Source organism: Rhinatrema bivittatum, chromosome 2 (genome assembly GCF_901001135.1).
Source record: "Rhinatrema bivittatum chromosome 2, aRhiBiv1.1, whole genome shotgun sequence".
Taxonomy (NCBI): Eukaryota; Metazoa; Chordata; class Amphibia; order Gymnophiona; family Rhinatrematidae; genus Rhinatrema; species Rhinatrema bivittatum.
In genome coordinates this window covers 734,022,648-734,041,969 of record NC_042616.1, presented here as the reverse complement: position 1 = coordinate 734,041,969, position 19,322 = coordinate 734,022,648, and the positions used below count along the sequence as shown (strand labels likewise).

Below are 19,322 nucleotides of genomic sequence, written 5' to 3'. Positions count from 1 at the left end.
TTCGTGATGCAAGCCATGCACCTCGTTCCTGAATCTGTGAGAAACCCTTACCCTATTCCTGAACTCTCTGAAAGCCTGGTGTCCTGCGGCAACCTCTGTCATGGTCCGTGACCAGCCCCTCAGGCGAGCTGTGTAGGGCGCTCCACGTTGCCAGTCTCGTACCTCGCCCTAGAGTCTCCTGTATGCATCATACCTTGTCTCTGAGTCCACGTCTACACTTCCAGTACCTTGCTCCTGAGCCTACGTCAGCTCATCCAGTACCTTGTCTCTGAGTCCACGTCTACACTTCCAGTACCTTGCTTCTGAGTCTACGTCAGCTCGTCCAGTACCTTGTCTCTGAGTCCACGTCTACACTTCCAGTACCTTGCGCCTGAGTCTACGTCAGCACATCCAGTACCTTGTCTCCGAGTCCACGTCTACACGTCCAGTACCTTGCTCCTGAGTCTACGTTAGCTCGTCCAGTACCTTGTCTCTGAATCCACGTCTACACGTCCAGTACCTTGCTCCTGAGTCTATGTCAGCTCGTCCAGTACCTTGTCTCTGAGTCCTCGTTTACACTTCCAGTACCTGTGCCTGAGTCTCGTCTGCATCCATGTTCCAGTCCTCGCTGCCCTGCCCTCCATCCGGCCTGCCGCTTCATGCCGTACCCTGCGGCAGGTCCGAAAGGGCTGGGAACGGTCGGAGGACTGTTCACAAGACCAACATAGCGTTGTTGGGTCTTCTGAAGCGTGCAGGTCTGGAGGAGGGCCTGTCTTCCAGTCTTCACTCCAGGTTGCTTCCGTCCAGCCCATGCTCGGGCATGCCACGCCTCCCACGGCACCTCTTCAGACTATCTGGCGTCGAGCCGTGGCCCAAGGGCACACATCTCTCCCTGGAGTGGGCTCGCTCTCCGAATGCTCCGTAACACTGTCCTACGAGAAAAATTAGAATTAGTGGAGCAAGCTCATAAGCAAACACCAAGTAAGTGATTACTGGTGGACCTGGGAGATGTCAGACAACATCTCCAAAAACTAGATGCAGAGGAAATACTATATCATATGGATTTGACTAAAAGAACATACTATGAGCATGGTAATAAAGCAGGGAAACTCTTGGCACATGCTTTAAAGGCCAGAGTAGCTCAAGCGCAAATTACCAAAATAAAAGCGGTTGATGGGACTATAGTACTTGACGGGGAGGGAATTGGAACACAGTTCAACCAGTTCTTTGCTACTTTATATAAGCGGGAGGAGACTGCCACTGAGGGTGACATTGCGGACTACTTGGAAGTGGTTGAGCTGCCTTGTTTAGATGGTTCAGTGTTAGAGCATAAACCGTCCTATATCTGCACTGGAAGTTCTTGGCGCTATTTCAGAACTAAAATCTGGAAAATCCCCGGGTATTGATGGGTACACTCTCCTGTTCTATAAGACATTTAAAGAGGAGCTGGTAGGTTCCTTAGTGAATATGTTCAATAGTCTTCGTTTGGACGGCCATCTACTTCCAGCAGCAAATGTGACGGGCATTACCATTCTGCCAAAACCAGGAAAAGACCCCATGTTATACAGCTCTTACCAGCCAATCTCACTAATTAACATTGATCTGAAGTTGTTGGCGAAAATATTAGCCAATCGACTGAAGATTGTTATTCCAACTCTGGTACACGAAGATCAAGCTGGCTTTATGCCAGGCAGAATGGCGGGAGATAACATCCGCAAAGTCGTAAATTTAATATATTATGCCCATCAGAATCAGATCCCTTCAGTGCTATTTGGGGTAGATGCCGAAAAGGCATTTGACCCGGTGCACTGGCCTTTTTTTGTTTCAAGTCTTGAGGAAAATGGGATTAGGCGGACATTTTTTGACATGGGTAAAAGCTTTATACAGAAACCCGATGGCTTGCATTAAAGTGAACGGGAATTACTCGGCAAATTTTGAGGTCCAGAGAGGGACACGCCAAGGTTGTCCATTGTCCCCTTTACTATTTGCACTCTGTCTAGAGCCATTGGCGGAACTAATAAGAAATGATAAGAACATTTGGGGAATTCATGTTGGTGATAGATCCTATAAGCTAGCTCTTTATGCTGATGATGTGTTGTTTACATTAATGGACCCTGAAAGCTCGCTGTTGGGACTTATGCCACAGCTTGAGGCATATGGGAAGGTATCTGGGTTCAAAGTAAACACAGATAAATCAGAGATCCTACCAATTTTTCTATCATTAGAAGTGACAACACATCTGAAACGGAAATTTCCCTTTCAGTGGGCGAAGCACTCTGTTAAGTATTTGGGGGTGCAGTTAGGCCCCGACTATAAAGATTTGTTTGACTTGAACTATACTCCACTCAGTAAAAGGTTGGATGGGGAGTTACTGACATGGGATAGGTTAACTCTTACCTGGTTAGGCCGCATTGCAGCTCTTAAAATGACCATTCTGCCACGACTAGCCTACTTATTCCAGACATTGCCGTGTATAGTGCCAGTTCCGTACTTAAAGAGGCTACAGGCCAAAATATTTTCCTTCATTTGGAAACGGAGACCACCTCGGGTATCTTGGGTTATATTATATCAGCATAAATTGGAGGGAGGATTGGGGGTGCCCAACCTGTTAAAATATTATTTAGCATTACAACTCAGGGCAGTAGTTGATTTTCATAATCATAAACCTATTAAACCTTGGGCGCAATTGGAGAGGGATATGACAACTCCTGTAGTGATAGAGGATTTATTTTGGGGTGGGGGAAGGCCATCTATGGATTTATCTAGTGTATCGCCTTGTCTCGCTGTCACAATCATGCTATGGCGCCGGTGGAGAAGATAATTGGTGGGGGATAGACAATTTTTTCTCCACACGGATACAGGGCTATGAGGCTTTTCCAGTAGGGAGTGCTGGGAAGACTTTCCGGGCTTGGGCTGCGAAAGGACTATGCACCCTGGGACAATTTTGGTTTGATCAGGGAATGAAATCCTTTGAGGACTTGTGCGTAACTTATCACTTGTCTGCTTCTGATCGCTATGCCTACATACAATTGCGACATTTCATATTTGTTAAAGAGGTTAGGAAGGATATGCTAAAGGGAAAGACACTTTTTGAAGGCTTTTGTGAAAAGGCATGTATGATGCGAGGGGTGATATCTAAACTTTATACTCTCCTGAATGGGGCAATGACTCAAACTGCCCGTCATGTCATAGCCTGGGAAAAAGATCTGGGAGCTCCATTTATGGAGGGAGCGTGGGAAGCTTGTTTCAAAGCATTAAGTCGTAGTTCAATAGCAGCACAATTATTAGAAAACAGTTATAAACTGTTATTTCGTTGGCATTTCACGCCTAGCAAATTGAAGAAAATGGGGTTACATACTGAGTCCTTATGCTGGAGAAACTGCGGTCAGGAAGGGGATTTCTACCATATGTGGTGGACATGTCCGGCTATTACTCCTTTATGGTCCCAAGTAGAGACGTGGCTGCGACAGGTCTTACACATGGACATACAACTTAGCCCGAAGGAAATGTTGTTGAATATCCCTGACGAGCAGCGCTCTGTGGCGTCCAATTCATTTGTCAGGGCACTAGCATATGCAGTGCAAGGGGAAATTGCAAAGCAATGGAAACTATGCAAAGCCCCCGATTTCTCGGAAGTATTACAGAGACTGAAATGGGTTTACCACATGGAATATTTGACAGCCTTAAGCAAAGACACGATGGCAAAATTTCATAAAATATGGCAACCCTTTAAACAATGGTCTAGCTCTCATAAAAGTTGAATACTACAGTTAAAAGGATTTGGGGGTGGGGGGGAGTGGGGATTAAAAATATCACAGGATGATTTGAGGTTTCTGCTAAGAATTTGGACGAGTTGTCAGTTTATATATGTTCCATTGTATCCTTTCAAGCAGAAGCTTGACACATTTAAATAAGTTGTACCTGTTTATTAATGATTGTATTCTGATGCTTTACTGATTGATACAATAAACAGAAAATTACAAAAAAATAAATAAATACATATGTGGTAGTATAGTGAGAAAAAAAATAAAAATATATAGTGATAAGAATTATAATAAAGTTTATAATACAAAATAGCTATACATGAGAGGAGATAGTACTAGAGTCTCATAAACCAAATATGGTGGTATTTGTGAATGAATAACACAAGTATTGAGAAACTTCAGATAAATCATCATAAAAGAACTTGTCAGTCTTCCAATCTTCTATTATTTCAGATTCTTACTATGCAATAAATTGAAGACTCTTGATAAAATTGTAATCTTAAGACAGGTTTTTTGTAAGAATCAAATATAAAAAAAATCTTAAAATAGCCACTTGATTCCCCTGACTCAATCACCCATAAAATTAAATTTTGAACAAATAAAGTGAAATTATTAGGGCAGCAGGTTTAGTAAATATAATCACACATTACAATAAATTCAGAGATAAGAATAACACAAATCAATATTACTGTATCCAAACCTTTCTTCCAAACCCCAGAACAGTCTAAACCACATATGTAAACTTTACATAAGTATGGCTACTAGTCAAAATCCATATATATTTAAAGGGCTGCTCTCCAATCACAGACTACTACAGAAATCAGCCACCCAAGTAGTCAGTAATGATCTAACCATGATGAGGTAACTGTATCCAGTTTCTCACTATAGTCACTACCTTATAATCTGTGATGTCACTGTAAAGGACAACCAATCAATAATATGCTTGTAAATGCCCAATTATTCCACTGTGGTATCACTCACAGAGTTTTGAATATCCTTGACATTAGCACATGTTAAATGGGTATGCTCTTGAACTGATATCTGAAATGTATTGGAATGATTCAAATCTATTTCAGCTGTGACAAAACCCCTAAACCCAAAACGTAACCAAAACCAAACTAGTATTTATTTATTTATTTATTTATTTTTTATTTTTATAGACCGATCTTCTTGCATGGGATACAAATCAAACTGGTTTACAGTGAAACAATAACCTCGCATGAAAGCATTACATAGAACATGAAACATTGAATAAACTTTGAATAAAACATTAGGAATATAGAACAATATAGTACAATAAAGGCAACCAATAGTCTTTGTTGGCAAAATGAGTCTGTTCTGTTTGCTATCTCATTTTGCCTTGGCTGAAACACTCCACCTAACACTACACTTATAGAATCCTACTCTTTCAATACCCCACCTCCAAAAAAAATAAAGAGGGTCAGCCAAAAAGGGGCTTGGACATATTATAAGCATCCCAAGTTGATCTAGGGGCTTCATTAATATAGGTATTCATACTCTTTCTCCCAACAATAAATTTTTAAACAAATAAAGTGGGGTCATTACTAACAAAATATTATGCATTACAATAAATTCTCAGTTAAGAATAACACAAAGCAACATTACTATATCCAAACTTTCTTCCAAACCTCAGATAGGTTAGAACTACATGTTAAACTTTAAATAAATATGGCTACTAGTTGAAAACCAGATCCATTCAAAGGGCTATTAACTGAATCAAAGACTGCTTGAGCTAATAGCTCATGCCATTCAGCCACCTGACTAGTAAGTAACATTCTAGCCATGATGACATAATTGTACCCAATGGCTCATCCTGTAACTTCAAAAATAAGAAAAATATCACTGCTTAGTGAAAGATTGTTTCAACAACTCTTTAACCATAAAGTGAAGCTGAATACCTCCTAAACGGATATACTAGCGTTTTTATTATATTTAAAATGATCAAAATTCTAACCAAAACCAAAATTTTTTTATGGAGGACAGGAATGTTTCATATTTCATGTTATGAACCACCACTCCTGGTGTTATCAAATTTTATAATCATTAACATCCCTCCTCCATCCACTTTTTTGTTTTTATATATGAGTGAAGCGTGCAGGAAGGTGTGAAAAGCATGCAAAAAGGTGTGACTATAACTTGTCATTAGGCTGTAAGGGAAAATTAATTAATGCTGCATTTCTAAATACCCAGTTACTTCACAGTGGTATCACTCGTAGAGCTCTGAAAACCCTTGGCATCAACTCATATTAAATGGACATGATTAAAATCTACAGATAGTGAGGACAGCAACTCACTCATTGCTCACCAATTGCAACTCTAGGGCTTCTAAGACCCAATTAAATAGCATCTTGAATGAATTTAGGAAATGTCTAAACTAGTTTCAGAAAGATAAACCCAATCAGGTCTATACAACTACAAACTTGGACACTCAGTTGTGATCCATTCATGTTACAATTTTAAACCTCCTAGATGATCCACAGATGTGGAAATTTCCCAGTTGGGTTGTCCATGAGTCCAATCCACAGCTTTCATGTTTTTCCCATCCTTCAAAACATGCTTAGCAATTATATAAGACCAAACTAGTTTAACAAAAGGAAATTCACAATGAATCAAAAGGAAATATTTTGTAATCCTAAAAATAAAATCCTCCCCTTTTTAATTACACAAGTCATTGTAATCCAAATGAATCAATAATAAATAAGCAGTACAATAGACGTGCTTAGCTCCCTAATAGAGTATGCTTCCAGCATTATTACTATAGTAACACTGAGAGTGCCCAGAATCACATCATACTGTGATCCCAAGTATGGAAAGAGTTCTGTGATTCAGGTTTCTGGTGGGTGGGAGGGTTTGGATGGAGGGTGGCAGCATAAGTGTTTGGGGGAGTTGAGAAGGTTTTATTTCATGATGTGTTTGCTGGGGAGGGAGCAGGATTGATTTAAAGGCCCAGCAGGTGTAGACAGATGGTTTATTTTGAAATTTCAAGGTGTTGGGAAGGTGCTGGCCAGCAGAGATTTCAGTGTTTTGTGGCAGTGAATGGGAAGTAATTCCAGCTGATGCCTCTGGCCCAGCCACTATTCCTGCTGAGCCTCCGGGTGTTCCCGCTTCGCTGGCCTCCTCAGTGCTTGCTTCACCTTCTCTGGTTTCCATCTCCTGTGTTGTTTGGGCGCTGTCGCTCCCCTTCACAGCGACCCGTCTTCTGAGTTGTGGGACCTTTCTGGTTTGCCTCTACTCTATCTGCAGTGGCTCATTCGGTCTCTCTGTGCCTGTGTCTCTGTCACTCGGTGAGCCGTGCCTCCAGACGCTGAAGTATACCACAGCAGCGGTACCTGCCACCATGGTGGGTAATTTTGCTGATGGTAAGGCTGTGACATTGCTGTTTGTCATGTGGCAGCACTGTACTGGTTGCCTTCCTGCCCTCTTTGCATGGTCGCTTTTGTGGTTGTGCCTGGTGGTCCCGTTCTGGGCATGGCCCCAGGTCCCATCATGGGCCACATGGGTGAACCCCACTGCGGTTGACCGAACTGTCCCACCTCAGACTACGTTCCTATTGTCCCATGCTCACTGCCTTGCTCCCTCATACTGTCTTTGGCTGCCGTTGGCTACTGCCTGCCTCTGCTCCGTCCTTTCTGTGCCTTTCGTCCCTGGACGGTCACATCTGCTCCCTTTTGGCTCCTGATCTCTGGTCTTTGTCTCCCTCTGGCTCTTCCTCCTCCCTCCTCTGGACACGGGGATGGCTCTCCCTGTGTTCCTCGGGGTTCTGCCCTCCCTTGCTGCCTTGCTCTCCCCCGTGCTTTTCCTATTACTTCCCCAGCCATGCTGAAAACGGGGTTTGAACTCACAGTCCGTAGATGCGGGGAGGGAGTGCTGCGAAGGTCCTTGGGCTCCTCTCCAACCCTTCTGGTCCCTGATCTGGTCTCTGTCCTCTCCTTGCCCGCCTTTGTTGCTGTGCCCTCTTTTACTGTGGGCACAGGGCTCCAACACGTGGCTGCAGGACTGCAGCTCCTCACAGCACAGAAAATGGACAAAAATGGCCGCCTGTGCCTTTAAATTTCCTGTGCAGGTCTTCATGTCCTCTTTTCAGGCTTTTAGGATGCCTGCCCGATTTTCTGCTGCCTTCTCCCAGCTCCAGTCGTCTTTCAGGCGGTCCGGATCCCATGTGACCACGTGGGCTCAGACTCATCTCTGCTGCCCTGCCGCCCCTCCCGGCGAAGCAGCTGCTGCTCATCCCTTTAACTTCCTCGTTCGGGTCCCAGGATGCTCTTTTTCATCCTGAAGACTGCCCGCCCGATTTTCTTTTTTTTTTTCTTGTATTTATCTTTTGGCTCCGTTGATACCTGTGAGGCAGACATCACCATGTGATGATGTGCCTGCGTCACCGTGCCATGCGCATCATCATCTCCCCTCCCCCCTACCGGGGGGGGAGGCTCCGGAAACGCTGCCGCGGCACCAATGTAAGTCTGGGAAAAAAGGGGGCCTCCCTCTCCGGCAAGCACCATGTTAAGGGAGGGGCTCTCCCCGCATGCTGCAGGTCGACCCTTTTTTTAGATTTTCAGACGGCATTCTTCAAACTCCCTCCTGAGAAGCTTCTAAGAAAACTAAAAAGTCATGAGATAGGAGGTGATGCCCTTTTGTGGATTGCAAACTGGCTAAATGACAGGAAACAAAAATTAAGATTAAATGGTCTGTTTTTACAGTGGAAATAGTTAAATAGTGGAATGCCTCAGGGATAAGTACTTAGACTGATGCTTTTTAATATATTTATAAATGTTCTGGAAAGGGGTACAACAGTATTGCTCCATAGTGAAACCGAACCTTGAATACTGTGTTCAATTCTGGTCACCACATCTAGAAAAAGATATAGTTGCAGTGGAGAAGGTACAGAGAAGGGCGACAAAAATGATAAGGAACATGGAATGGGTCCCCTATGAGGAAAGGCTAAAGAAGTTCGGGCTGTTCAGTTTGAGAAGAGATGATTGAGGGGGGGATGTGATAGCGGCTGCGAAAGCATCAGAAAAGAGGCCTCCCTGCCTCTGTTAGATCACCGGAGGTGGCCCGACGCCTCGGGTGAGTCTTCGGCCCCGGTTGCGGACCGCCGTGACCGGTGGCCATGACACCTGGTCCTGGTCGCGGACTGCCGCAGCCGGCAGCCATAACAGGATGCTGGAATACTGTGTTCACTTTTGGAGATGCTATCTCATAAAAGATAGAAACAGGATTGAACGATCCAGAGAAATGTGAACAAAATGTTGTGGGTCTGCACAGAAAGACTGAGATGAAATTTGGAGGAGAGCAAAGGAGATATGATATAGACATTTAAATACATTAAATGAAGAAATGATGAACAAGAATCAAACATTTTCTAATGGAAAGGAAGCTGTAGAATTAGGGGTCCTAATCTGAAATGCCAAGGGGGTGGACTCAGGAACAATGTCAGGAAATATTTTTCACAGAAAGGGTGATGGATACATGGAATGCCCTCCTCGAAGAGGTGGTGAAGACAAGAACAGAAATGGAATTCAATAGGGCATTATTTTTTTTAATTATATCTTTATTGATTATTTATCATTTACATAGATAAATACCAAAAGGTATATTCTGGACATCAAAGAAAAATACAATAATAAGTATAAATCATAATAGGAATTATCATTAACATAATAGAATTGAAGCCCACATCTAGGGGGAAAATATAAGAAATTACCTAAAGGAAAAATACAATATCAATCATTGCAGCTATAAACACATGCAAATGACTACTATTCCCTGCTAAGTAACTCTATCTGTAATAACCACTGAGGATTTATCATGCAAAAGGGTCTCCAAATGAACTGGATCTAGGAATATATATGATTTCCCTTGGTAAGGGAAACTTGAGGAAAAAAGTAGCACCAAGTGAAATCGTACGCTGCTTATATGAAAGAAAAAACTTCCAACAAAACTGTGTTTCATGGGATACATCTGGGAACACAAGAACCTTTTGCCCACAAAATTCTACAGATTTAAATTTAAAATATTGTTTAAAGATTAATCCTTATCCATAACCGCTACAAAGGTAACCAATAAAGTGGCTCTTTTAGTTATAATATCCTGAGAGTCCTGGAGAAACCCTTGACACATCCAGACTGTTATCTAATACTAAATTATCAGAGACCCCCTCAGGACCCTGCACAAGCTTATATTCCAGGAGATAATAGCATTTAGATAACTTGATCTCTTTATCCTGAGCTATTTGTAAAACTTCACTGACATATTTCCTAAACAATTCTATCAGTGACAATAATTTAGTTTTTGGAAAGTTCACAAACCTTAAGTTCTTGTTTCTCAAAGCATTATCTAATTGTTCAATTCTATTATGTAAACATAATCTATCTTTAATACTTGATGCTATAACAGATTGTATGTTATTAGTGGCTTGGTTAAAGGTTACCAGTTGTCCCTCTATTGAGGCTATTCTATGTTCCAAGTCCAGAAACTTTATAGAGGCTTTTATAGTATAATCAGATAATTGGGAGTCAGGTTGAGAAATGGCAGCCTCCATTCACAAGACTGCTCTCCAAATGTGTCTTAGAGTTACATTCTCTGGTTCTTCCAGATTACCTGGTAGATGTAATTTATTCTCTGGGAGCTGAATTGGGACCAATAATTCAAGATCTTAATTTTCCAATTGCTAATGGACACTGGTCTGGATAACTAAATCCTGACTCTGAGGGACTGGAATACTAGTAGAAGCTGATGACAAACAAACAGCTTGAGAGCATTGTTGAGGCTCCAAGTTCATTGAATCTACATTAAGGATGTGAATCGGGCTTCGGACGATTGAAAATATTGTCGATATTTTCAAAATCGTCAGAAATTGGGGGCTCCCCCAAAATGATAGGAAAACCCCACGATATTGATCGGGGGGGGGTTCTCTTATTGTTTTGGGGGAGGGCGGGAAAAATGGCACCAAATATAACCCCTAAACCCACCCAGACCCTTTAAAACTAACCCCTTAGCTTCCACCACCCTCCTGACGCCCCCAAAAACATTTTACAGGTACCTGGTGGTCCAGTGGGGGTCCCTGGAGCGATCTCCCGCTCTCGGGAGTGATCTCCCGCTCCGGGCCGTCCTCCCGCTCCCGGGCTGTCGGCTGCCACTAATCAAAATGGGGCCAATGGCCCTTTGCCCTTACCATGTGACAGGGTACCCACACCATCTTGTACTCCTACCATGTGACAGGGGCTGACCAATGGCACCAGTAGCCCCTGTGACATAGTAAGGGCAAAGGCTATCAGATGACAGAAAATTGCTGTTTATTTATTGATTGTGTATTTAGCTTTTCATTGTAGTTCATGGCAAGTTACAATCAGGTACAGTCTGCACCTTTTTGACTTCTGTATTTTCCCCTCAGGGACACACTGCAGCCCATGATATTTTCCCATGGGGAAAAATACTGTGGCAGCAAAAGCCCCATAATTAACATGTGATGGTTGCACCAAAACAGTTTCCTGAGAGCTTCAGGACATGAGTTAACGTCCCAAAGCTCCACTGAGAAATTAGGGTAGATTATGGTACTAATGAGCTGATTAGTATGCTCCCTGGACTTGTTTTGTGTCCACCATACTGCTAGATGGATGCTTATGGCCTTTAGAAGGAAGAAGCTTTATGGGCATGAGGGATACTTCTAGCTATTGGCCTTAGACAGGGCATTGTAGCGTGGCAGAGCAATAAACTGGCCTGTGATGGATGTGGCAAATAGATAAACTATAAATACATGGGCCCGTGTGCCATACCCAGAGCCTACCTGTGCCATGGGTGGAGGCCCGTCTGTGGCCCGGCTAGGCATAGCTCCAGCAGCACATTGGGGCCTCTTGCCTAATGCACTCCCCCCTGCCGGACCTTCCCCTCACTCTGTGAATGCATTTCCCAGCACACCGATGATGTGTTACGGGAGAGGGAGAGGGGAGAGGTCATGGCTGGATTATGTCACGGCTCTCTTAAAGGGTCACAACTGGAGCACTGTCACCCTCTTTGCTCCTGGCCAGCCTTCCCACCCTAATTTCCAGTACGTGGGGTAGAACTTTTCATTTTTTTCATACAGAATATCTAGTGAGTTGAAGTGTTGGATGGGGGGGGGGCTTGTGTGCATAATGTTGTACGGTACATTTTACGGCTTGTGCTTATTTTAGGTAGCCTCCAATGTTAGTTAGCGGTGCATGCTTTCTTGAGATGTTACGTATGAGCAGCGCAGTTAGGAGCACATGTTAGCCAGTCAGAACATGATGGATGTACCTACGTTAAAGTTTATGTTGTAGCAAGGGGGTGGTTACCCAAGTTAGTGGGGAGAATTTTGGATGTGGTGCAGACCAAGTCAGCAAAGGACTGGCACCTTGGGCGGCATATGGTGGGGCATCCTTACGCTTCGGGAGGCCCTCTTGCTTGGGGACAAGGCAGGGGCCCGAGCTGGATGCTGCCTTGCTTGGTATTATGGCAGGTGGCAAATATGGCAGTGTAGCCTGTTTTGACAATTGCCATATCGACTTGGGTAGAGGTTATTTTAGGGGTATATATTGAATACAACTGTGGCCTTTTATATTTATTTATTTATTTATTTTATTTGCTTTTATATACAGATATTCAGCAATGCCATCACATCGGTTTACATATAACAATTTTAACTAAAAAATGGATACAATGTAATAAATATAACAAATGAGGGGAAAAATGGGATATGTATTACAAAATATAATTATCAAATATGTTAAAAATCAATGAAAGATTGGGGGCTGAGAAGAGGGAGAAACAAGAGAGGGATGGGAAAGAGTGTAGTGATTAATAAAATAGAAGGAAGGGGGATGGGGGAAAAAAGGGAGTAAAGGGGAAGATATAATTGAAAGTGATAGAGGGGTTAGTGATCTTAAGACATTGTAAATGCTTTATTGAAAAGCCAAGTTTTTAATTTTTTCTTGAAACTTTTAGTAGCTTCTTCAAGTCTTATTTCTGTGGGTAACATATTCCATAAAGCTGGTCCTGCAATGGAAAAAGCACATTCTCTTGTAAATTGATGGTATATCATTCTTGGTGAAGAAGTTAAGAGAAGCCCAGTATTTGTTGAATGTAGGTTTCTAAGAGAGTCTTTAAAAAAAAGTGTGTCTTTCATCCATTCAGTTTTATTATTATATATTGTATTTTATATCCAATTGATATGCTTCTGTCATTATTTTATTGCTATGAATACTGTACCAATATATGGCAGGGTGTTATCAGCTATGTAGGTGTTATGGATAATGGTTTTGGGAAAGGGAGGGACATAGCCAGGCCGACACTAACATTGCAGCTGCTAGAGTTATGACATCTCCCTGATAAGCTTTCAGGGAACTGCCCACCGGCCTCCTCCTTCCTGGCACCCAGCTGCTGCAACCGTGCTTTTCCTCGTTACTTGACAGGTGCTTTTTGACACACATGGAAAGGATTATGTGACCAACTATTTTACCCTAACATTAGTTTTCAAATGTTCAAGTCCATCACTCAAATAGATTTTAGAAAGCTTGGACTCCAGAATCCAGTAGCACTTTAGCACAAGCTTTTCTAATTTCTTTCTGCCTTCTCTTCCTGTCCTCACCATTTTTCCATTAGACTATGGCTACTTTTCCAAGCACTTCTAAACATTCCAAAGAATCCCCTGTTATCAGTGTCGAATTCGCTATTCAGGCAGAGGTGTATAAGAAGAGAACAGCAGAATTATCAGCTGTCACTGTCAGATAGCACAGTGTTAATCCAATCTACAAGTGAGTGAATAATGTGTTAAGTCTCTCACTGCCCAGTTCATTCCAGTCATGGCAGTTTTTACTGTGAAACTAATTAGTCTCACTTGAAAACCCAGCTAATTATAAACACAGGAAACAGGAACAGTTCAAACTTCTGTACAATGGGAGGCTGACTATTTCCCTTGCTAATGTACAAAATGTCTAGGTGATCAACCCATGTATAAGGAGGATTGCACCACCTCTGTCACAGGAAACTGTGCATTTTTTCAAACTGATATCTGAGCCTATACCACTAGTGTGAACCTGAGTCAGTCATGTCTTTGAATGTCCATTTCAAAGAAATTTGGTATTTGCAATTTTGCTTTTGAAAAAAAAAACCAAACATTTAAGAAACCTATTTATCCCTATGTAGAAAACAACCATGTACCAAGGCAATCAAAGATATGAATTGTATGGCGATGAACTATATTGCTTGATTCCCCAATGGTAATGCTAATGCACATGCAAACAAACGACTAATAATCAAAATGCTCACAACTCAATGCTAATGTTAATACAGTCTACCTACTGCTTGAAAATTATTAGATCTCTTGAGGTAACATTGTAGATGTTGGCAGAAAAAGACCCAAGTAGTCTTTCCAGTCTGCCCAGCAAGCTTTTTTAAAATTATTTTATTCTTAGTGTAATTGCTGCTCTGTGCAGGTTACCCCAGATAACACGAGTTAGCACTTTTCTTCAACTCCATTCTTTATCTACCATGTTTATCCATGTCTTTTTGAATTCCTTTACTATCTTTGTCTTTCCAGGAGGGTATTCCATGTATCCACCACTCTTTATGTTAGGAGCACTGTGCTGTCTAGGTCCCACCCCTCCCAATTCACAGAAAAACTTTTGACTCCTAATACCCCTCCCCCTTTAAAAACTGTGCATACTATTTGCAAACTGTGCATATTATTTCCTGAAAAGAAATCAGGATGAAAAAAGAAAAAAATAAAAAAAATAGGAAAAGATAAATAAAAAAAAAACAAAAACAAAAACCTAAACACATTTTTGGCCATGCACATCCTTTCTGGATAGGTCCCCTTAAAAGTAAACCAAAAGAGGGAATAATTCCTTTTCCCTGCACCCAAACTTTAAATTACCCTCTGCCAACCCCCTTCTCTTCCTCCATTACCCAGTTTGATAAAAAAAGAGCATCCCCCCAAAGTTAAAACAAAGAATTTGCTCCAAGGACACAATGCCTTCTTCCTCTGGGCCATACAATAAAAGAAAGAGAGAACCCCCCCCCCCCCCAGCACAGGACCTTGATGACCTCTTTCCTCACATGGCCTGATGTTCTAACAAAGCGAGCTCTCCCTGGCCTTCAGTGGCTGCCTCTTCTATGGCCTGATGATCTAACAAAGCGAGCTCTCCCTGGCGTTCAGTGGCTGCCTCTTCTATGGCCTGATGTTCTAACAAAGCGAGCTCTCCCTGGCGTTCAGTGGCTGCCTCTTCTATGGCCTGATGTTCTAACAAAGCGAGTTCTCCCTGGCGTTCAGTGGCTGCCTCTTCTATGGCCTGATGTTCTAACAAAGCGAGCTCTCCCTGGCGTTCAGTGGCTGCCTCTTCTATGGCCTGATGTTCTAACAAAGCGAGCTCTCCCTGGCGTTCAGTGGCTGCCTCTTCTATGGCCTGATGTTCTAACAAAGCGAGTTCTCCCTGGCGTTCAGTGGCTCCTCTTCTATGGCCTGATGTTCTAACAAAGCGAGCTCTCCCTGGCGTTCAGTGGCTGCCTCTTCTATGGCCTGATGTTCTAATAAAGCGAGCTCTCCCTGGCCTTCAGTGGCTCCTCTTCTATGGCCTGATGTTCTAACAAAGCGAGCTCTCCCTGGCGTTCAGTGGCTGCCTCTTCTATGGCCTGATGTTCTAACAAAGCGAGCTCTCCCTGGCCTTCAGTGGCTCCTCTTCTGTGGCCTGATGTTCTAACAAAGCGAGCTCTCCCTGGCGTTCAGTGGCTGCCTCTTCTATGGCCTGATGTTCTAACAAAGCGAGTTCTCCCTGGCGTTCAGTGGCTCCTCTTCTATGGCCTGATGTTCTAACAAAGCAAGTTCTCCCTGGTGTTCAGTGGCTGCCTCTTCTATGGCCTGATGTTCTAACAAAGCGAGTTCTCCCTGGCCTTCAGTGGCTCCTCTTCTATGGCCTGATGTTCTAACAAAGCGAGCTCTCCCTGGCGTTCAGTGGCTGCCTCTTCTATGGCCTGATGTTCTAACAAAGCGAGTTCTCCCTGGCGTTCAGTGGCTGCCTCTTCTATGGCCTGATGTTCTAACAAAGCGAGCTCTCCCTGGCGTTCAGTGGCTGCCTCTTCTATGGCCTGATGTTCTAACAAAGCGAGCTCTCCCTGGCGTTCAGTGGCTGCCTCTTCTATGGCCTGATGTTCTAACAGAGCGAGCTCTCCCTGGCGTTCAGTGGCTGCCTCTTCTAAGGCCTGATGTTCTAACAAAGAGACCCATCTGGGCCTGATGCCCCCTTGCACCTGCAGCCAAGAAAGAGCCACCTCTCCCTAAGCAACAGTTTCTTCTACCTACCCCCTCCCTTTCTGTAAAAGTTGCAAAAAAGCTACCTTGCTGATTCTCCCTCCCTCTTAACAGTCAAGGAAAAAGCACAAGCTCCTCCTCTCCCTCTCTATTTTGACTACAAAAGGATAATGTGTGCTGGAGCATTCCACTTCCTCCCTTCTGTTTATAAAAAGTTAAAAGGCTCCATCTTTTTTAACACTGGTCCTTTGGAGCATGGGAGCATTTCTTATTTTTTAACATCAGCTCACGGGAGCATTTTGACATTGGACTCTCTCTTTTTTTTAACATTGGCTGCAGGAGCCATAGAGCATCGGGCTCTGGAGGGACTACTTTGTTTGAAATTTGGGCCATAGGGTAAGACGGCATCATGCCCAAGGAGGTTCTTTCTTTGCTTAAACTGGGCCATGGGGGTAGGGACCATCAGGCCTCCAAGGAACCTTTCTTCTTTAAACATTGGACCATGGAAAAAGGGGGTTTCTAGCTTTGGGGAAGGACACTTTCTTCTTCTTCTTCTTCTTCTTTTTTTTATTTTTTAATAAGGACAGCAAAAGGGAAGGATGAAGGGCACATGGGCCTCCAGGACACTATCTTTTCATTTTTAACTGGGCCAGGAAAGCTGCTTGCTTAACCTTAGGCCTGCTATTTGGTCAACCACAGTTAACTATTTAACTTTGGCCACAGGCACCGCTAAATATCAGCGCTAACCAGCCAAGGTTTAACCCTGCTCAGGGACATCCCCAGAATGACTTCTTTTTGTCTAGCTAAATTTTGCGTGGGCTATGATTTGCCCAGACAAAATGTAAGTGTTCTGAAGAAAAAGAGATTGAAGTAGCCAGTTTTATTTTCCGAATTTCCAAAGTTAGCAGACAAAATTGTGGAATATATACATGTGAGCCCTACCTCTCCACAGAATGTCTTCATACTTCAGGGAGTGAGCTTTTGGTTTTGGGTCATTCCTGTCCAGAATAATTCAAAGAGGGCATAACTTTTGTTGCTATCTCTTTTTCTGAAAATTCAGATTTTACCTTTCTATTACAACTTAAGGAAATATTTTGTTGGTACTTCTGGTTTTGGATGTGATGGATTATTTTAGTTTAAACAATCTATCACTAATCATCATCTCCTGAAAATCCTCTGGCATCCTCTATTGTTCCTGTGGCGATTCATTTTTCAAAGAAATGTTCTTATTTTTCAGTGAGTATTCTTCAGCCAATTACTCTTAAAACGTGATAGTGGTTCCCAGGTTATTACTTAAATGTAAATACCTATCAACAGAAATATACCGTAGTTATTTTATACTGGGTACCATGCACATCACTCTGAGTCACACCTATTTACTAAAATTGATTTTACTTTTCAAGAAAAAAATGCTTACTGTGACTCTTTGGTGTAACTCAATAGATTCATTTTTTTTCTGTCTTCAGTTTTTATGCAGTCATACTTCGTCAGTATATTTATAGCAGGATAAGTGGATACTCAGATACTGTGGCCATCACTGCAATTGCAATGCCCACATGTCTGGAACTATAGGAGTTGCATAAGGGATAGAAAATTGTTTCACTTCCTTTGTGGTTTTTGGAATGTAACATTTTCACAATTCTAGCAACATGTAATACTTCGTGTATATACATATTTGAATAGGGGAACATAACAAGTGCTTGCAAAGTGCCTGACATTATAGCATAGGATTCTCCCCAAGTGAATTTAATACTATTGAATTTGAGCTATATACGGCCTAGCAGATGCAACAATTTTGCAACCATTGCAGTTCTGTATGACGGATTGGGCACATTTCTAAGCATGTTTGGACTGCCTATGCTTAAGTGCAGTCTAAATGGAGCATGGCTCATTGTCAGCCCTGGTGAAAAATATTTGGCGATCACATTTCTTTTTCTTGTTCTTTTGATGAATGTGAAACTGTTGAACAATAAACAGAATGTAATATTTTTTCTCATTCAGAAACCTGAACTAGACCTTAGCATTTTCTGAGTCTAATACATCAATACCCACAATGCTGATACATGAAACCTAGAAAAAGGTCACAGTTTATAAGATCAGGAGTAAAGTTTGATGGAAAAGCAACTTCTTGCCGGCTTTCCACTCATGAAAAATATAAGTATGCTCAGTGCTCTTATAAAGTATTGGTATTCAGATGCAAACCTATTGCATGAGTGTGTGTGTATATATTAGGGATGTGCAGAGCAAAATTTTATGTTCATATTTTTTATGTCCGAAAGGGGGTCCCACTTGTGGCCAATATGGACATAAAAAAAATCCAATGAGTTGGGTATATGTACATATGTGCAAAAAAAAAATTTAAACCCCCTCACCCTCCTTAATCCCCCCCCCAGACTTACCACAACTCCCTGGTGATCGAGCGAGGAGTGAGGACGTCATTTCTGCAATCCTTGGCGAGAAGCATGTGACGTCGGTGGCACGTCGAGTGACGCGGCGTCAAGTGATTCCCGGCGAGTTCGCGCCGGACGGCTCGTTCGGCCCAAAAAGAACTTTTGGCCAGCTTGGGGGGGCCTCCTGACCCCCCCAAGCTGGCCAAAAGTTCTTTTTGGGCCGAACGAGCCGTCCGGCGCGAACTTGCCGGGAATCACGTGGCGCCGCGTCATTCAGACGCGGCGTCACGTGATTCCCGGCAAGTTCGCGCCGGACGGCTCGTTCGGCCCAAAAAGAACTTTTGGCCAGCTTGGGGGGGCCTCCTGACCCCCCCAAGCTGGCCAAAAGTTCTTTTTGGGCCGAACGAGCCGTCCGGCGCGAACGAGCCGGGAATCACGTGACGCCGACGTCACGGGATTCCCGGCAAGTTCGCGCCGGACGGCTCGTTCGGCCCAAAAAGAACTTTTGGCCAGCTTGGGGGGGCCTCCTGACCCCCTCAAGCTGGCCAAAAGTTCTTTTTGGGCCGAACGAGCCGTCCGGCGCGAACTTGCCGGGAATCACGTGACGTCGCGTCTGAGTGACGCGGCGCCACGTGATTCCCGGCTCGTTCACGCCGGACGGCTCGTTCGGCCCAAAAAGAACTTTTGGCCAGCTTGGGGGGGCCTCCTGACCCCCCCAAGCTGGCCAAAAGTTCTTTTTGGGCCGAACGAGCCGTCCGGCGCGAACGAGCCGGGAATCACGTGACGCCGGCGTCACTCGACGTGCCACCGACATCACATGCTTCTCGCCAAGGATTGCAGAAATGGCGTCCTCACTCCTCGCTCCATCACCAGGGAGTTGTGGTAAGTCGGGGGGGGGGGATTAAG

At 43.4% G+C, this 19,322-nt stretch overlaps 1 protein-coding gene across 8 annotated transcripts in view; it reads left to right on the top strand.

Annotated features, from left to right (window-relative positions):
- ANGPT1 (angiopoietin 1) overlaps positions 1 to 19,322 on the top strand; it is a 749,830-nt gene that overhangs the window by 420,054 nt on the left and 310,454 nt on the right. The window lies entirely within an intron of this gene.